We start from the raw sequence: 17,001 nt of genomic DNA, 5'->3' as shown, positions 1-17,001 counted from the left end.
CCAAATTTTTGCCTTTAAGAGTATTTTAATTACACAGATATTTAAATTTGTCTCTAATCTATATAGGACCAGGTGTTTTTTTAAGCAATTTTCAAAGTAATTGTGTATGTGTGTGCATGTATACACACACATACACACATACACACACAATTCATATACATTGTCTTACTTTACCTTCCATTCAAAGTCAAGAATGAGACACACAGATATCTTCTTTACCTCTCTCTGTATCATTTTTCCTTCAGCTCACCGTCAGGCTGGCTATCAAAAGTACGGATTTAATGCCAAAGTCTCATGTCAAATCCACCTGTGTTGCATAAGTCTCAGGCCTTCTGCCCAGTCTACCGCAAAAACATAGCCTTTTAATATTCAGCTCTAGGCCATCAGAGATAATCAGATGCTCCAGGAAATATGTAATAATCAATTCTCAGCACTGTTCTAAATCTGCTTTTTCTCTCAGACTCTAGCCTCTGAAAGTTGTCTTATTTCACACTAGATGGTACATTTCATCCAGGACTTTTTCAGTATTCTGTATCAAGGGGGTTTCTCTGGTCATTCTGGCCACCATGTTAATAGAACTGAAAATTCAGTTTTGTTACCTTAAAAGCTATAGCTGTCAAAACTAGAATCTAACATATAATTTTAAAATACAGAAAAGAACACCCCACAACAACTTCTATTTCTGAGTTCCACACTCTCCCTTCACAGAAACATAAACTATAGTTTAAATGACTACTTAATTATACACTGGGAAAGTTGCTAGAGAACTTGGCAGACATTCTACTTTTAGAAGCACGCCACATAGATCACATTTTACATAATGAAGAATACTTCCCACCTCTTACTAAAGCAAAGTAATAATAATGATAATAATATGCTTCTTAAAGGAAAGATGGGGATATATCAGGAAGGTTTAGTGAGCTGAAACAAGGAACAAGTTAATGGTGTTGCAAGTCAAGGGGAGGGTGGTGGATACACTTCAGACAGAAGGTAAAAGACGTAAGATTTTTGCAGCCCCAATTAAATTATGAGTATACCGTTGTTTAAAATAATCACAGATTCTCTGCATTGTTGAGAGAAAAGCATGGAATCTAAACATGTTTGAACTGAATAGTCTTTCCCCTGGTTGCACACATGTGAAGTTTCACATATGGCTGTGCTCAATTTTGCAATCTCCAAATTTAGAGACAATTTTAGACCACTGTTTGAGAAACTGTCTGAGCACGTGGGTAATGTTTCTTATTTTTCCTCTCATTAGAAGTGAAAGTATCAGAAGAGCAGAACTTTGTGTTTCCAAGCCCAGTTTCTACTTGGTTTCTATTTCAGAAAACGCTGACTTACTCAAGAACGCCTCATTAGTCTCTTCATCAACATACGCTAATCTGATTAATTCTGTCTGCATGCTTAGGTATGTGGCAAGGTGCCTCCTTTACAAAAGTACCTCCTATGCAAGACATAGGAAATAATACTTCCTTTGCCCTGATTGTGTCAACAGAGGCTTTATTCCATTTCTGAGTCTAGCCTTTAAGACAACTGATAGCCTCTCTTTTGGTCCCTTGGAGACCTGAGCACCATGTAAAATGCCCACTATCCTGCTGGAGAAATACTCTGAAGAATCCCTATGATCTCACAAACCTTGGGGTCCAGCCTTGTAGACAAGAGCCATATGAATGAAGCCACCTGGGACCCTCCAGACAAACCCAGCTGCCAGTTAAACAGAACTGAGTCTACAGACTGAGGCTCCAGTCTATACAACATGGAGCAGAAGAAGGCTTGCACATCTGAGCCCTGCCCAAATTCCCGGCCCACAAAATCACGTGACTTAATAAATAAAATTATCATTATCTTGAAATAGTTTAACAGCAATAAACAAATGGCAGACTTGTTAAGCAGAACTCATCTACTTTGTCAATAGCTGGAAAATATAATAATCTTGGGTGTGGAACTTCCTTCATGAAATACATTGTTCAGGAGTGAACTAGAAATTGGACATTTGGACAAAACCAGCTCTGGAAATGAGCAGAATTCAAGTCAACCAGCAGAAGATGCTATCGAATGAGATAATGAGTAATCACGTTTTCGGCTTTCCAAGCCAACGATCATCACTGGGGGAAAAACTGGCAGAATCAGGGCCCCCAGTATGAAATCCATCCTTAATGGTATGCATAGCATTGGGAAATGCATATGCTGGAAAAAGCAGTGCAAGAGATTCCTTCTGGTGTAACCACAGTCGATTGTGTTACCAATTAGAGATCTGAACTTTAGGAATTTCATTTGAGACTCCACTGACTTTTTAATTACAATGCTCTGTGTAATAATGTGAGTCATTGTTATTAGTTCTCAGATAGCAGAAGTGGGGCAAGATGCAAGGATACCTGGATAAGCAACAGATCAGAAAACAAGGTGCCACTTATTAAACTGTTGTTGCTCAATTCCAAATCCACCCTTCCTCGAGAGTCATCTGATGCTGGGGCCAGGAATCTACAATTACATTTTTCCTTTTAAGGTGGCTACCTTCTATTTTGTGCCAGTAAGAGCACTAGGCAGAAGAAGTAGAGATTGTAGGGATTAGCTCCTTCTTGGTTGGCATATAGTTCCTGTAAGCAACATAGCTCTTCCACCTGGCAGCAGTAGTTGGTTTAAGTGGCAGTTGGTTCCAGTTTTTAGCTTCTTTCAGCCTCTGAGATCCGTCTTCTCAGAGATACCAGGGCAAGCCAGAGCTGGATGTTCCCCTTTTCCCTCTCTCTCCTCCCTCCCTTGCCCTCGCCCTCCCTCTCCCCTCATTTTCTCTCCCTCACACTGTTTTCTTCTAGTCTTTCAGTAACCATTTAAACAATTCTGTACATGAAATTATCTGTTAAAAACACTAGTGTACTCTTTGTTTTCCACACTGAACTATTACATAAAGCACCATAGTGGCTAGTTTTACCAATATATTATTAGTGGACGTGTGTGCCACTTCTGAACCACTTCTTTCCCCTTTCTCTCTCACCTTCCAGCTCAATTATACAAGGGTCATGTTGAAACCACATGTTGAATATAATGGAACCTCAGCATGGAAGGGGTTGGCCCCAGAATTTCTCTGTAGAGCAGAACCTCATACCCTCACACCTTCTTCTGCTGCCCAGGGTTAGTTTCTGGTTTGTGTCTGGGCACATGCGTGCACACTGGTGCACATACACAAAATAACCCTAACTGTTGAAAGACAATGAGATTCTGTATTACTTGTTTCAGCAGCCAGCATGACTTATCCTTATTAATGCAGAAAGTGATGCCAGAACTGGAATGCCACTGCAATAATATTCTTCAATGTGCAGCATTGTCCCAGTGATAGAATGGAGGATGACAAGACAACACATAAAATAAACTGGATGGCTCTTCATTCATTTGTCCAAATGCAAAATGTTTGATAAACCTCTTGGCTGCAGTAACTTGAAAAACAGATCAAATGATTACTGAGCTGGGGGAATAATGCTGACAGAGGTTTTTTTTTTTTAAGTTTTTGTTTATAATTTTAATTTTTTTCTTTCTCCTACTTTCTTTATTTTTTTAAAACATTTTTTATTGATTTATAGAGATTGATTTATTTTAATATGTGTCAGCTGTCATAGGATCTGTTTGGCAACACATAAAGAAAAAAAGCCAGCCAGTTTAGAAGGAGAAATGCATGGATAAAGAGAAATCACATATTATGGGTTTGCAAGATTGGAAATATTGACAGCTGCTAGATATTGAATAACAGGAGATGCAATTTTAAAAGTTTTTTTTTTCTTTTTTGATGAAGACACAATGAGAAGTCTTTCTTCAGTAAAGTGATCACATCTGTAATGCCCTCTATTTAGGCCTCATCTCCTCAAGGCAGCTGCTATTAAGCCAAGAAAACTAGGAAGTGAGGAAAAGAAGGACTATCTGAGAATGGTTCCAAAATTTTTGGTGTGGTTGCCCACACATGAAACTGACTAGAAGTAAGTCGGAAAGCTAATAAGATTCTGAAGAAATCAAGTTGCTGAAGAACACTAGCCTCATTAAAACTTACTAATTTTTGACAAGCTTAAAATAGCTCTCAATAGGAAGTGGGCTACAAAATATATGGAGGCCCCAAAGAGAGCATATATCCCAACAGCTGTTCCTGACATGCCTGGGAAAAGGATAAATGTGGAAGAAGCTCTTGGAAGTTTGCTGTCTTTCCTCCAAAAGCTTGGGGCTTTTGATCCTTAAGGAAGAGATTCTTTAGATATCAATTAGTTCAGGCTACTTGTGTTGTTCAAGTCCACTATGTATACTTAAAAATTATTTGTCTAGTTGTTCAACTAATGACTGCAAGAGGGGAATGAAGTCAATAAGCTTAATTGTGGATTTTCCTATTTCTTCCACTAAGGCTGATACTTTCTGTACTGTGCACATTGGAGGCTCTCTTATGAGGTATCTTCACATTTAATATTAGTATATCTTCCTGGTGAACTGCTTTTTTATCACTATAAAATGTCCCACTTTATTTTTGGATAACAATTCTTGTCCAGAAATCTTATGAAATCTTATTTGTCTAATATGTTTTCTTATTGTTACAGTGTGCATGCCGTATCTTTTTCTATCCTCTTGTTTCCAACTTACTTCGTAGACAGCATAGAATTCAATTCAATCTTGACTGTTTTGTCAAACCAGTCTGAAGTTCTCCGCCTTTTCATTGGAAAGTTTGATCCATTTACACTTAATGAGATTACATAAACAGTTGAATTTTTGCCTCCCATCTTGGTATTGATATATATTACTTCCATCTGTTCTTTGTTTCACTTTTCCTCCTTTCTTCTTTTTTTGTTATTTTTTTTTTAAAGAAGACCTGGACTTATTTGTTTTTAAAAAAATTCTTCTGGTAAGAAATGATTTAACATTTCACTTCCCCTTACCATGAATATTCTCTCATTCAACACATTTCCTTCAGTTTTATGTAAAAAGCATTAATTTATCCATCCTGGCATCTCTACCAATGGGATGCAGCTGAGGGAAGAAACTGCTGGTACACCATTAGCCATCCTCTACTTGCTCTACTCTTGTGTCAACATCCTTTACCTGCATTCATGCAACCATGTACTAATACCATACAATGTCAAAGGGAGTGGCTCATTTTATCCAACATTATGTCAGGAAATGTCACACCAAATTAAGTGCAGCTATATGACTACTAGCCAAGTACTTCTGTTAAAGAAAATGCAGTTAGCCTGGCATAGTTTAGAATTCCTGAAACTTTTTCCTCTTGTTTTACACATCCCCTAGGGACTACTTCACCTTCTTCCTGTGGCTTCAATGACCATTTGTTTGCTGATTGCTACCAAAAGTATGTATCTTGGTATATGTATATGTCATTCCTGAGCTTCACCCATATTTCCCAAAACCTCCTAGACAATCCCACTTGGATGAATGTAGGAACCACTAACAAGCCATATTCAAATAAGACCTTTGAACTTTCCTTCAAACCTACTACTCAGGTTCCATACTTCAAATAATGGATTGATCATCTACCTAGTTTTCCCAGCTAAGAATGTTACAGTCATATGGTCCCTATTTCCCCCTTATTTGTACAGCCAATTGATCTTTAATCCTCATTAATGCTACTCCTCTGGATCATTCCCTCTCATTTGTGCCTTATGATTTCAACAGCCCCTACCATGATTCACACCTTAATTCCTCACCCCTATCACATCAATCACATATTAACATGCATCTGTTTTCCACTTTCCAGCCTCTATCCCACCAGCATCAGCATTACCTAAAACTAGACAGAAACGCAAACTGGCAGGCACCACCCCAGACTGACTGTATCAGGAACTCTGTGAGTGCAGAGCAGCAATCCCCGGTGACTCTGAGGCACACTAAAGGTGATTTCAAACATTTTCTTGTTATTTTTAATGCCAATATTCCCCTTAATATTTACCTTAATTACTCTCTGTATTTGTGGAGTAAATCTAAATTTATCTTTGGCTCTTTATTATTACTAACAATTTTTTTGGCAAACACTAGCATCTGAATCAACATCAAAGTGTGCCCTGACACCAAAGATGACAACAAATGATCTACTCCAGCTGACAGCACACTATGACCCAGAGGCCAAACCCAACCTATCACCTGTTTCTATAAATAAGATATTATTGGAACACAATCATGTTTATTTGTTTGTGTATTGTCTATGATGGCTTTTATACTACAGTGGCAGAGTTGAAGAGTTACAACAGAAACCACATGGCCTGCAAAGCCTAGAATATTTACTAACTGGCTTTTTCCAGAAAAACGTTTGCTAACTGACACTGTTACCATGTATTCATTCAACATATATTTATTAAACATATGCTATTAATTAGGCACTGTTTTAGGCACTGAGGGTGTAGAGGTAAAAAATAGCCTTCTGCAATTATAAGACATATATTTGAACAGGTGGTAGTGGTAGCTGACAATGAACAAGCACACAAATAAATTATTAGTAAGATAACTTCAGAAAGTGATTTGTGCTGGGAAGAAGATACGTTGGATGCGATGTTAGAAGACGAACGTCAGGAGGCAGCACCGTCGGCTTAGCTGTCTGAATGCCCCTTGGAGGAGGCACCATTAAGCTAAGACCTCAATGAAAAGGATGAAATGATGACAAGGAAAAAGATGTACAAAGTTCTTGGGATGGAAAGGACTTGATTTGTCCTAAAAATAAAAAGACCAGTGTGACTGGAGTTAAATAAATGAGGCCCTGGATAAATGTTTCTGAGACTTCTGCTCAATGACAAGTTGTATTCCTTCATTTCCACTGTGTCTCACAGAAAGAAGTGATACTGACTAAGGCTGCTTAGTGTTCTTTTGTGTTAATGATTTATGTTGCTTGCGGTGCAAGCATAAATAATTTTTACATCAATGGTGAGAAAATTAAGAACTTCTGATTAAGACAAACAAACAAAAAAAGGAACAGGATTTATGTCCCCTTCAGACGTGAGGTTGAAGTGTTGCTCCTTACTCGTCTCTACTTTGATCAGGCTGTTTAAGGTGGCAGAGGTTAAGTCAGACTTTAAAATTTTCCTCCCTTCAAACCTAGTGACACGAACAAGTACAAACAAAACCAAACAAACCAAAACCAAAAAACTTAAAGACTACCAGTGGGATAAAGAAATGAAAATAGCTGATGACTTGAACATGAACAAGAAATAAGTTTTAAGAATACATATAAATTTTCTTCTATAGTTTTTATGGGAAAAAATTCTGGAAGTAGGTGCATAGTCAGTGGATAGTGGTTTGTTGAGAAGAGAAAAATATGACAGTGAAAATTCTCATTAGGAACAACCACTTAGGTGCATGCTTTGGCAGCAGACGTACTAAAATTGAAAAGATACAGAGAAGAGTACCATGGCTGCTGTGCAAGAATGACACGAAACTTCATGAAGTAGTCCATATTTTTTTTAAATGGGCAACGGACTTGAACAGACATTTCTCCAAACATGATGTACAAATGGCCAAAAAGCACATGAAAAGATGTTCAACATTGCTAATCATTAGGGAAATACAAATTAAAAGTACAATGAGATATTATCTCTATACTTATTAGAATAGCTACTATTAAAAACAAAAAGAATAACCAGTGTGGTGAGAACATGGAGAAATTGGAACTCTTATGTACCAATGATGGGAATAAAAAATTGTGCAATCACTATGGAAAACAGTATAGATGTTCCTCAAAAATTTAAAAATAGAACTAACACATGATCCAGCAATTTCACCTCTGTATCCAAAAGAATTGAAAGCAGGATCTCAAAGAGATAGTTGCATAATCATTCAGAGCATTACTATTTGCATCAGCAAAAAAGTTGGAGTAACCCAAGTGTCTATCAATGGATAAATGAATAAACGAAGTGTGATATATACATACAATGAAGTACTACTTGTCAGCCTCAATAAAGGAAGGAAATTCTGATACATGCTATAATATGGATGAATCTTGAGGACACTATGCTAAGTGAAACAAGCCAGTCACAAAAAGACAAATGCTGTAAGATTCCACTTATAGGAGGTTCCTAGAATAGCCCAATTCAAAGAGACAGAAAGTAGAATGATGGTTGCCAGGGGCTAGCGGAAGAGGGGAGTGGTGCATTATTGTTTAACAGGTACAGAGTGTTCATTTTATAGAATAAAAAGAGTAATGGGGATGGATGGTGGTGATAGTTGCATGACAAAGTGAATATATACTTAACACTACTGAACTGTAAACTTAGACATGGTTAAGATGATAAATTTTATGTTATGCATTTTTTTAACCACAATTTACAAAAAATATCAACAACTTGTAGAGAAGAAGGAGACATTATGTCAAAAGATCAGAACAGAGCTTGGGATACAGTAGATCAGCTGTAAGAGCTAGGAATTGTTGACTTGTTAAGACCAGATTTAAAGGATTTATCACTTCTCAGATGGGGTGATGAGATGAAAAACACAGAAAATCTTGCCCCCTGCAACTGCTCAGATGGAAAAGACTAATTTAAAAAGCGCTTCCCCTGACTTTTAAGAAAGGGCAAATGCTAACTACTCATACACAGATTCTTCTCTTCCATGTTCAAGTATGTTGTGAGCCAGCAGCTTGAAATTAGCAAAAGGTAACCACACAGCAATGAATGATTTGACTCTTTTATGATTTAAAGATAATTTCATTCATATTTTCATTTGATATAGTATTATCAGCACCACTTCAAAGATAAGCAGAGGGTCAAGAGATTGAAGAACTATACATGGTAGGAATTACCAGGGGAAGAGTTGCATAATTGCATATTTCTGTTAGGTTCTAAATCTTGACTACTTGATACTGCAACATCATGTTTCTTTTGTGTAAGTTCTATTAGAACAAATCTTCTTCATGCATCTATATATGCTTTGGAAATGCAGAGAATAAAACATACCAATTAATGGAAAGCAGCTATTTATAAACTCACTCAAACCATCTCCTTTCCACATGGCTCACCCAGAGAGTTCATTCTTTACTGCTTTTCTCAACATGGGTTGTAGTAAAAACAACTTCAGAAATAGCTATGCAGCAGTAGACAAAGCCCTGCCTTATATTCCAAAAAGATCTGAATTCATTACCTGGTTCTGCCATATGCTGCGTACATTAGTGTGGGCAAGATGCAATCACTGCAATTAAGTTTCCTCATCTGTATAATGATTCCATGTACCTTCTGAGTGCAACAGTTAAATGAGATAACATATGTGCAAGCACTCTAAAGAATAAAATTCCCTACAAATACAGGCTCTAATTATCATCGAAGTCCCCATAAATCTGGGAGGAAGTACCTTAAGCAAGATTAAGAGAACACAAAGAATACTTCTTAGAAATCCAAAAATTCAGGTCTTTCAATGCATTGTAAATTTAAATAAACATTCAGAGATTAAAATATGGGGATATGTCTTTAGTAATTTATTTTAAGAATGGTAGAGAAACAAGAGAGCTTTTCTGCCCCAGAAAGTTCACTGTTTTAGATCCTAAATTCTTATCAAGGAAATATTTCTTTCCTTATTTTATGCATAAGAATTATAATTTAGAATCACAGAATTTCATAGTCGAGCCTATAAATATTTGATTTATCTATAGCAATTAAATAGTGAAATCCTTGATTTTGATAGTTTTACTTAATGATAGAAGATCAGGGGCCAATCTGGATGTTGATCATTTCTGTAGGTAATTTTGATCAAGTTCTTACATTTTTATAACCTCATTTTCCTGTCTAAGTGTGGAATGGTTTGTTCCTGTCTTAGTTTAGATTCTACACAAACAGCACCAGAGGCATGGATCTAGGGGCAGATAGTTTATGGGGGAGGTAACTGCAGAAAGGACAGTGAGAAAGACAGGATAATGAAACAGGAAGGGAAGAAAGCAACTAAAGGAGCATCCCTGAGCCAGTTTCTGTGGCGAACACTTAAAGCTCATTCACCCCCGGGCTGTCCAATGAACCGCGTGGAATGCTTCTCCAAAATGATCCCTCCAAAGGGAGGAAAGCTGGGCCGTTAGTCCCAAGTGGCATCTGCATGATGGCTGAGTGGCTAAGGCTTTAGGGGTAAATCTGAAAGGTAGGAACGCAGGGAGCCACCACAGCACGCATTTGTGCAGAGGTACTGGCATAGTGCACACGAGAGGACCGACTGGGTGTGGTGTAGGCACGAGAAATGGCTCCTACCTTACTGGTTGCTAGGAAGACTAAGTAACTTGATGTAGATGTATTTAGGAGGGTGCCTGGCACATTGTAGAAACCCTAAGTGGCAGCAGGAGTTTTTACTAGACCAGGAGATTTGTTTATAGATACTACGAGTTGGTAAGGAGTTTGCTCTGCCCTCCCCCATGCTTACTCTTTTCCGTGCCTCTCCCCTCTATTGCTAAGTATATCTTTCTATGCTTCACATCCATATGTCTTTGCGGGACCATTATCACTCTTCCCTTACCATTGGCATTTTATAAAATGTATGATCTCATCTATGTTGTCTCATTTAAATGGCAATCCATTTGAGAAACAAGATCAAGTGCTTTATTCAATTCTGCATAATTGTGAGGAGCCACAACGATTTTATGTATAGAAAGATGTTTAATAAATACTATGCGTTTCAACCTGGCTATAAAATGAATGTCTTTCAATTGCCTCCACGGCTGAGGTTTACCAGTGTTTAAAACACATGGCCTTATTACTTCAATGAAAATTCAAATTCATAGCTCCCATTAGCATTGCAGACGATTGCTGGCCTAGTTTTCCTGGATATTAATGGAAGTGCAGATCTTTTAATGAGCTTAGTACAGGGAGAATTTTGGTATTCATGTAAACCACTGCCCCTCTCTTAGCCTAGGGCTAGCTAGGGAACAGTCACCATGACAAACTGGTCAGATAACTTCAAAGATGCTAAACTGTCAGAAAAACCATTATCTATGACATAAACAACAAATGCATAGTCATTTTTTGGTGTATTTCAAGGCCAAATTTAATGTCTTGGATGTAAATTTCTCTTGGTGTCCTACTTCAGTGATCGCTCCATCTAATTCACTAATTATCTAATTCATTTTATTCCATTTTCTACCTCACTGATTTTTAATTTTAGGATAACATCAGAGCTCAACCTGGAAAGATCTTCCTCTCCATCAATCTACATTCACTTTCCAGCCCTCTCTTCTCTCCTAAATTTTAGGTGCATAGAAGTTAATATGTTCTCAATATCTCCACTTTGATGGTGTGGTAAATTATTTTTTTAAAAACCCACCAATTCTTCCCTGATTTGCATACCTTTGCAATGTGACCTTGACGGCCCTGTCAAGAGGTGGAATTTTCTTCTTTATCCCATTGGATCAGGATTGAACTTGTGACTTTATTTGACCAATTGTATCAGTAAAAGGGACACCTATAAAAGCTGCATGCTGAGAACACAGAAGACATCGAAGATTCAACTCCCCTCTTGTTGCCCTGAAATTTCCACACACATACACAAGATTTATGCTAGCTTATTGGAGGACAAGACCAAGTGGAGAGTGACTCATCCTATTTGAGGTATCCTAGATCAACCAGATCCCAATTAATCTCAAAGCCTATTTCAGCCACATGAGTGATGCCAGTTGAGGCCAGCAGAAGTACTCAGCTGAGCTCTGCCCACATTCCTGGCACAGACAGTCACAACCAAATTAGGCACTAAGTTTCATAGTGGTTAGTTACATCATGATAGGTATATGATAGAGATGTTGAGAAGATATTGCTAATGTAACATATACAATAGTCAGGTCAGTTTTACCTTGGTTTCCCCCCTTCAACCTACTACTTTACAGTTCAGTTTCCCTTTTAGAATTGGTGATTTCAATCTTCTAATTCCTCAGGCCAGAAATCTTACAGTCATCCTTGCACCCTTTCTTCCCCACACGTCCAAACCATTAACAAATCCCATTGGCTTTCCTTAATATCCCAAGTTGGAGCCCTTCTCTCAATTCTCCATTGCTTATATCCTGCTTCAAAGCAGTATCATCTCTCAGTCAGCTGGCTGCAGTTAATTCTGAATTCTTTCCTGAATTGCTCCCCTGCAATCTATTCTCTGTGTAGCGGTAAGAACAATTTTTTAAAATCGTTAAGTATCAGGTCCCTTTCTGACCAAAAATCCTTCACTGAAACCAAGTTTATTTTGTGCCTCAAAAGTTTCACACACAATTGCCATATGACCAGGCAATTCCTCTCTTGGGTATACATCAAAATAATTGGAAAACAAATGATCAAACAAAAACTGTCCATGAATATTTATGGCAGCACAATTCACAATAACTAAAAAGGTAGAAACAATCCAAATGTCCATCAGCAGATGAATGGATAAACAGGATTGTGGTATATCCATGCAATGGAGTATTTTAGCCATGAAAAAGAAATGAAGTGCTGACTCATGTTACAGCATGGATGGACCTGTTACAAAAGGTTACATATTACAGGACTCCATTTATATAAAATATCCAGAATATGTAAATCTGTAGAAGCAGAAGACAGATTGGTGGTTACCAGAGACTGGGGTTGAGAGGAATGGGGAATAACTGCTTAATGTGTATAGGATTTTAGTTTGGATTGGTGAAAATGTTTGGAACTAGACAGATGTGGTGGTTGCACAAAATTGCAATACAAATGCCATTCAACTGTTCACTTTAAAATGGATCATTTTAAGCAGTGAGTTTCATCTCAATTAAAAAAAATGCTTCATTGAGTTCTCATGTCACTTGGAGCAACTGTCAAAATCCTTACAAAGGCATCATGTTCCTATAGAGTCTAGCCTCCACTTCCTCTCCTCCTCGTGCTTTCTCCTCTCCCATCAGACAAGATTCTGCACTATTTGTCAAACATTCCTTGTATTCGCTCATCTTAAGATTCATGCATTCTTGCTTTCTACAGTCTGGATTTCTTTTCCCCTAGATATTAACACAGCTCACATTCCACTGCCTTTCGGCTATTTAGATAATAGAAAATATATTTTCCTTAATTTTTTTCTCATCTACTTATTCTGTACAGAAGGGAAGGCTGTGATATGTATAATGTCAAAATGTTAGTAGCACCTGGTTCCATCTGGATAATGTTCCCTAATCCTAAGTAGGCACGTGATGATCTAATCTGCCAAAAGTTCTCAAGAAAAAGATTACGAGACCTCCAAAGACAAATGTCTACAAATTGAAGGTAAAGATCACAAAGGAAGGCTTATTTTCTCACGTATGCTGTGATGATATCCCAGGTGAGAAGAGGGGGATGAACTGGAACTGAACTGTGAAATATTTCATGGCATATTTTAGTTTTGTCTTAGTTCTACTCTTTTTTTAAAATTTTTTATTGATTTATAATCATTTTACAATGTGTCAAATTCCAGTGTTCAGCACAATTTTTCAGTCATTCATGGACATATACACACTCATTGTCACATTTTTTTCTCTGTGAGTTATCATAACATTTTGTGTATATTTCCCTGTGCTATACAGTGTAATCTTGTTTATCTATTCTACAATTTTGAAATCCCAGTCTATCCCTTCCCACCCTCCCCCCCCAGGTAACCACAAGTCTGTATTCTCTGTCCATGAGTCTTAAGATTCCACATATGAGCGATATCATATGGTATTTTTCTTTCTCTTTCTGGCTTACTTCACTTAGAATGACATTCTCTAGGAGCATCCATGTTGCTGCAAATGGCATTATGTTGTCGGTTTTTATAGCTGAGTAGTATTCCATTGTATAAATATATCACTTCTTCTTTATCCAGTCACCTGTTGATGGACATTTAGGCTGTTTCCATGTTTTGGCTACTGTAAATAGTGCTGCTATGAACATTGGAGTGCAGGTGTCATCCTGAAGTAGATTTCCTTCTGGATACAAGCCCAGGAGTGGGATTCCTGGGTCATATGGTAAGTCTATTCCTAGTCTTTTGAGGAATCTCCACACTGTTTTCCATAGTGGCTGCACCAAACTGCATTCCCACCAGCAGTGTAGGAGGGTTCCCCTTTCTCCACAGCCTCTCCAGCATATGTCATTTTTGGATTTTTGAATGACGGCCATTCTGACTGGTGTGAGGTGATACCTCATTGTAGTTTTGATTTGCATTTCTCTGATAATTAGTGATATTGAGCATTTTTTCATGTGCTTTTTGATCATTTGTATGTCTTCCTTGGAGAATTGCTTGTTTAGGTCTTCTGCCCATTTTTGGATTGGGTTGTTTATTTTTTTCTTATTGAGTCGTATGAGCTGCTTATATATTTTGGAGATCAAGCCTTTGTCGGTTTCACTTGCAAAAATTTTCTCCCATTCCGTAGGTTTTCTTCTTGTTTTATTTCTGGTTTCCTTTGCTCTGCAGAAGCTTGTAAGTTTCATTAGGCCTCATTTGTTTATTCTTGCTTTTATTTCTTCTAGGAGAAAATGTTTGAAATGTATGTCAGATAATGTTTTGCCTATGTTTTCCTCTAGGAGGTTTATTGTATCTTGTCTTATGTTTAAGTCTTTAATCCATTTTGAGTTGATTTTTGTATATGGTGTAAGGGTGTGTTCTAGCTTCATTGTTTTACATGCTGCTGTCCAGTTTTCCCAACACCATTTGCTGAAGAGACTGTCTTTATTCCATTGTATATTCTTGCCTCCTTTGTCAAAGATTAGTTGACCAAAGGTTTGTGGGTTCATTTCTGGGCTCTCTATTCTGTTCCATTGGTCCATATGTCTGTTTTGGTACCAATACCATGCTGTCTTGATGACTGTAGCTCTATAGTATTGTCTGAAGTCTGGGAGAGTTATTCCTCCAGCCTCTTTCTTTCTCTTCAGTAATGCTTTAGTAATTCTAGGTCTTTGATGGTTCCATATAAATTTTATTATGATTTGTTCTAGTTCTGTGAAATATGTCCTGGGTAATTGGATAGGGATTGCATTAAATCTGTAGATTGCCTTGGGCAGTGTGACCATTTTAACAATATTGATTCTTCCAATCCAAGAGCATGGAATATCTTTCCATTTTTTAAAGTCTTCTTTAATTTCCTTCATCAATGGTTTTTAGTTTTCTGTGTATAATTCTTTCACCTCCTTGGTTAGATTTATTCCCAGATATTTTATTACTTTAGGTGCTATTTTAAAGGGGATTATTTCTTTACTTTCTTTTTCTGTTGATTTATCGTTAGTGTAAAGAAATGCAACTGATTTTTGAACATTAATTTTGTAACCTGCTACCTTGCTGAATTCTTCAATCAGCTCTAGTAGCTTTTGTGTGGACCTTTTAGGGTTTTCTATATATAGTAACATGTCATCAGCATATAATGACACTTTTATCTCTTCTTTTCCAATTTGGATCCCTTTTATTTCTTTCTCTTGCCTGATTGCTGTGGCTAGGACTTCCAGGACTATGTTGAATAGGAGTGGTGATAGTGGGCATCCTTGTCTTGTCCCAGATTTTAGTGGGAAGCTTTTGAGTTTTTCACCGTTGAGAACTATGCTGGCTGTAGGTTTTAGTTCTACTCTTTTGAGAAAGGCTATACACATTCTAGATCCTGACTACATTGTCCTGCCAGACACCATGGCATCTTTAAAATTCTCCTGATCCATGTGAGATTTGGTCTTTACAAGTCACTCTAGAAACTCAGAAGGGCTACTGAAAATAAGCATCATCCTCAGTGGAAGTAAAATTGTGTTTTTCATGAAATAAGCCAAACACAAATAAAGGTTTAATGTGCGCAACACAACCCAAAGTAAGAGGAGTCTTACTGGAAGAAAAGCTGGAAATTGGTTCTAGTTGGAGTGGAGAATACCATGCAATTTACAAGCAGTGATAATACAAATCTACTTCAGGCTGCAGATCTCAACACTTATATTAGTGATTTTACATGTACCCTCTCTGTTTTTCTTCCTCTTTTTGTCCCTGTCCTGATAAAGACACTGCATAAATTCCCCTAGATAGGCATGTGTTTCTATGGATGAAAACTGCTTATTTCCTCACCTTGGTAAGTATAGCAAGTGCTATGAGTAAATCATTTTGGACAAGTGGTGAACCAACTTCAAATCAGGGCAAGTGATGACTCTGGTACCCACAAGTCAAGGGCTTTATAAGAAATGGAGTCCCACGTATTCAGGGATGCTCCTTCCATCCAGAAACCTTTCTCCATCTTCTACATGATTTTTTTTTATTAGAAATCCAGAGACTCAGCTCTAATTTAAAATAAATATTGCTGTTTACATGTGTCCAGTTGCTCCTTGACTTTATAAAAATTTCTCGACTAAAACAGAGTATTTCAACTCTTGTAGTTCTCGGTGGGTGAGAGAGCTTACAGTAACATCTCGCATACCAGCAGAGCTCTGCTTTAACCCCAGGTCTATGGCTGATGGGAATGCTGATCACCGTGCCACCAGTGAGATCTCCACACAGAAAGAATGGCGGCTGATTTCCCTATTTACGTGTAATCACTTATTTTGTATTTGCATATGCAGCTTAATTTTTCACAAAGTACACGTTGGGCCTAGTTTGACAATTATTCCCTTGTTTTAAAATTCTTTTGAGAGAAAAGAGAAAAAATAGTTTTCAGGCTTTTAAACATATGTCCTATAACTACAACCAGCAATTTTGTTTAAGGGTTTAGCTCATTATTAGCTTCTAAAATATACAAGCAGCAAATTATTGGAGCAAAAAAACAAGGATATTTTGTTATGTAAGTCGCCCAATGAATGAATATATTTCTAAAAATTATGGGTCACTTTTGACATAACAGGTGGGCATTTAATAAATATTTGAGTGAAGTTTTAAAAAAATGGAGTATTAACTTTTCTATGTTACTCTTGATCGGAGACTCAGTTCTCTTGACTTCGTTCTTTTCACACACAGTAACGTTCTCAGTGGTATAAGTCATACTCAAAAGCCAGAAACCAGTATCTATCTATCTTTCAATCCACTGATTTATCCATTCATCCAGTCAATCATTTGTTCAACTACTTGAGACATGCAACAAGTATTTATGAGCACTGATGAGGCCAAGCC

The 17,001-nt window shown here is 37.4% G+C and overlaps 1 protein-coding gene, 1 long non-coding RNA gene and 1 other non-coding gene across 13 annotated transcripts in view; 2 read left to right on the top strand and 1 right to left on the bottom strand.

The window, feature by feature from the left end:
* Window positions 1–17,001, bottom strand: part of ARPP21 (cAMP regulated phosphoprotein 21) — a 425,580-nt gene that overhangs the window by 365,490 nt on the left and 43,089 nt on the right. The window lies entirely within an intron of this gene.
* LOC140686556 (uncharacterized) lies at window positions 1,293–5,867 on the top strand. Its single transcript, XR_012060381.1, has 3 exons — window positions 1,293–1,408; window positions 5,272–5,332; window positions 5,738–5,867. It is a non-coding gene; the product is annotated as an uncharacterized lncRNA (long non-coding RNA).
* Window positions 7,327–7,429, top strand: LOC116284057 (U6 spliceosomal RNA). The gene has a single exon (XR_004193843.1). It is a non-coding gene; the product is annotated as a U6 spliceosomal RNA (small nuclear RNA).

Source organism: Vicugna pacos, chromosome 17 (genome assembly GCF_048564905.1).
Source record: "Vicugna pacos chromosome 17, VicPac4, whole genome shotgun sequence".
Lineage (NCBI taxonomy): Eukaryota > Metazoa > Chordata > Mammalia > Artiodactyla > Camelidae > Vicugna > Vicugna pacos.
This window is presented reverse-complemented; position numbering and strand designations above follow the sequence as displayed.